This window comes from Carettochelys insculpta, unplaced genomic scaffold (assembly GCF_033958435.1).
Source record: "Carettochelys insculpta isolate YL-2023 unplaced genomic scaffold, ASM3395843v1 scaffold_0075, whole genome shotgun sequence".
NCBI lineage: Eukaryota > Metazoa > Chordata > Testudines > Carettochelyidae > Carettochelys > Carettochelys insculpta.
The window spans coordinates 33,848-37,469 of NW_027439112.1; the positions used below are offsets into that span (position 1 = coordinate 33,848).

Genomic DNA, 3,622 nt, shown 5'->3' on the forward strand with positions numbered 1-3,622 from the left:
CACACACACCTGCCCCACCAACGCTCCACACACGCTTTCTTCCCTCTCCCCGACCCGACCCAAGCCATCGCACCGCACCGGGTGAGGGCCTAAGCTTCCTCGCCCGCCCCCCCGCCCCCGACACGCAGGCAGGCAGAGGGAAAGGCCTCAGCGCCCCCCAGGACCGTCGCGCCGCCTTGGCCTCACGGCTTCCCTGCTCCCGCACGGCAGACACACGCCCCGCTCTACCCCCGCTGGGGCCAAAAGCTGCCTACGGCACCTGGGATTCCCAGGCGGTCACCCATCCAGGTACTAGCCAGGCCCGGGACGGTTTACCTTCCGAGATCGGACGAGATCGGGGGCATTCGGTCCGGTATGGCCGTAGGCCCCCGCCTCCCCGGGCTTTAGCGTCAGCAGCCTGGCCTCAGTCAGCCGGGCCCAAACAATTAACCCGGAGGCCGGGCCGAGGGAAAACTTCCTCCGAGCCGGCCCAAGGGGAAGGGAGGACGAGGACGCCGGGCCCGGGAGGTGACAGGACGTGCACGTCAGACCCGGGAAGCTGTGCGCCCCGAGGTTAACCCCCGGGCCGGGGCGGGGAGAGAAAAATGTTCTAAGTCCGGTAGGGACAGCAGGTCAACCCCGGTCCGAGGCGGGGAGAGAAATTTTCCAAGTCCGGCAGGGACAGCAGGTCAACCCCGGCCGCCGTAGCAGAGGTTGACCTGGTGTCCGATTCGCTCCCCGGGCACCAGGTCAACCTCGGGCGCTTTAGCGGAGGTTGACCTGGTGTCCGATTCGCTCCCCGGGCACCAGGTCAACCTCGGGCGCCTTAGCAGAGGTTGACCTGGTGTCCGATTCGCTCCCCGGGCACCAGGTAAACCGTGGCCGCTTTCAGCGGAGGTTGACCTGGTGGCCGATCCCCTCCTCGGGCTCCAAGTCCGGCAGGGACAGCAGGTGAACCCCGGCCGCTTTAGCAGAGGTTGACCTGGTGTCCGATTCGCTCCCCGGGCACCAGGTAAACCGTGGCCGCTTTCAGCGGAGGTTGACCTGGTGGCCGATCCCCTCCTCGGGCTCCAAGTCCGGCAGGGACAGCAGGTCAACCCCGGCCGCTTTAGCAGAGGTTGACCTGGTGTCCGATTCGCTCCCCGGGCACCAGGTAAACCGTGGCCGCTTTCAGCGGAGGTTGACCTGGTGGCCGATCCCCTCCTCGGGCTCCAAGTCCGGCAGGGACAACAGGTCAACCCCGGTTCCGGGCGGGGAGAGAAAAATTTTCTAAGTCCGGCAGGGACAGCAGGTCAACCCCGGCCGCCGTAGCAGAGGTTGACCTGGTGTCCGATTCGCTCCCCGGGCACCAGGTCAACCTCGGGCGCCTTAGCAGAGGTTGACCTGGTGTCCGATTCGCTCCCCGGGCACCAGGTAAACCGTGGCCGCTTTCAGCGGAGGTTGACCTGGTGGCCGATCCCCTCCTCGGGCTCCAAGTCCGGCAGGGACAGCAGGTGAACCCCGGCCGCTTTAGCAGAGGTTGACCTGGTGTCCGATTCGCTCCCCGGGCACCAGGTAAACCGTGGCCGCTTTCAGCGGAGGTTGACCTGGTGGCCGATCCCCTCCTCGGGCTCCAAGTCCGGCACGGACAGCAGGTCAACCCCGGCCGCTTTAGCAGAGGTTGACCTGGTGTCCGATTCGCTCCCCGGGCACCAGGTAAACCGTGGCCGCTTTCAGCGGAGGTTGACCTGGTGGCCGATCCCCTCCTCGGGCTCCAAGTCCGGCAGGGACAGCAGGTCAACCCCGGCCGCTTTAGCAGAGGTTGACCTGGTGTCCGATTCGCTCCCCGGGCACCAGGTAAACCGTGGCCGCTTTCAGCGGAGGTTGACCTGGTGGCCGATCCCCTCCTCGGGCTCCAAGTCCGGCAGGGACAACAGGTCAACCCCGGTTCCGGGCGGGGAGAGAAAAATTTTCTAAGTCCGGCAGGGACAGCAGGTCAACCCCGGCCGCCGTAGCAGAGGTTGACCTGGTGTCCGATTCGCTCCCCGGGCACCAGGTCAACCTCGGGCGCCTTAGCAGAGGTTGACCTGGTGTCCGATTCGCTCCCCGGGCACCAGGTAAACCGTGGCCGCTTTCAGCGGAGGTTGACCTGGTGGCCGATCCCCTCCTCGGGCTCCAAGTCCGGCAGGGACAGCAGGTGAACCCCGGCCGCTTTAGCAGAGGTTGACCTGGTGTCCGATTCGCTCCCCGGGCACCAGGTAAACCGTGGCCGCTTTCAGCGGAGGTTGACCTGGTGGCCGATCCCCTCCTCGGGCTCCAAGTCCGGCACGGACAGCAGGTCAACCCCGGCCGCTTTAGCAGAGGTTGACCTGGTGTCCGATTCGCTCCCCGGGCACCAGGTAAACCGTGGCCGCTTTCAGCGGAGGTTGACCTGGTGGCCGATCCCCTCCTCGGGCTCCAAGTCCGGCAGGGACAGCAGGTCAACCCCGGCCGCTTCAGCTGAGGTTGACCTGGTGTCCGATTCGCTCCCCGGGCACCAGGTAAACCGTGGCCGCTTTCAGCGGAGGTTGACCTGGTGGCCGATCCCCTCCTGGGGCTCCAAGTCCGGCAGGGACAACAGGTCAACCCCGGTCCCAGGCGGGAGAGAAAAATTTTCTAAGTCCGGCAGGGACAACAGGTCAACCCCGGTTCCGAGCGGGAGAGAAAAATTTTCTAAGTCCGGCAGGGACAACAGGTCAACCCCGGTCCCAGGCGGCAGAGAAAAATTTTCTAAGTCCGGCAGGGACAACAGGTCAACCCCGGTCCCAGGCGGGAGAGAAAAAATTTCTAAGTCCGGCAGGGACAACAGGTCAACCCCGGTCCCAGGCTGGAGAGAAAAATTTTCTAAGTCCGGCAGGGACAGCAGGTCAACCCCGGCCGCTTTAGCAGAGGTTGACCTGGTGTCCGATTCGCTCCCCGGGCACCAGGTCAACCTCTGGCGCTTTAGCAGAGGTTGACCTGGTGTCAGATTCGCTCCCCGGGCACCAGGTCAACCTCGGTCGCTTTAGCAGAGGTTGACCTGGTGTCCGATTCGCTCCCCGGGCACCAGGTAAACCGTGGCCGCTTTCAGCGGAGGTTGACCTGGTGGCCGATCCCCTCCTGGGGCTCCAAGTCCGGCAGGGACAGCAGGTCAACCCCGGTCCCAGGCGGGGAGAGAAAAAATTTCTAAGTCCGGCAGGGACAACAGGTCAACCCCGGTCCCAGGCTGGAGAGAAAAATTTTCCAAGTCCGGCAGGGACAGCAGGTCAACCCCGGCCGCTTCAGCTGAGGTTGACCTGGTGTCCGATTCGCTCCCCGGGCACCAGGTAAACCGTGGCCGCTTTCAGCGGAGGTTTACCTGGTGGCCGATCCCCTCCTCGGGCTCCAAGTCCGGCAGGGACAACAGGTCAACCCCGGTCCCAGGCGGGAGAGAAAAATTTTCTAAGTCCGGCAGGGACAACAGGTCAACCCCGGTTCCGAGCGGGAGAGAAAAATTTTCTAAGTCCGGCAGGGACAACAGGTCAACCCCGGTCCCAGGCGGCAGAGAAAAAATTTCTAAGTCCGGCAGGGACAACAGGTCAACCCCGGTACCGGGCGGGAGAGAAAAAATTTCTAAGTCCGGCAGGGACAACAGGTCAACCCCGGT

At 64.4% G+C, this 3,622-nt stretch overlaps 1 non-coding gene across 1 annotated transcript; it reads right to left on the minus strand.

Moving 5' to 3' along the window:
- Positions 1-247: 247 nt before the first annotated feature.
- On the minus strand, positions 248-366 carry LOC142006498 (5S ribosomal RNA). Its single transcript, XR_012643566.1, has one exon. It is a non-coding gene; the product is annotated as a 5S ribosomal RNA (ribosomal RNA).
- Positions 367-3,622: the final 3,256 nt, after the last annotated feature.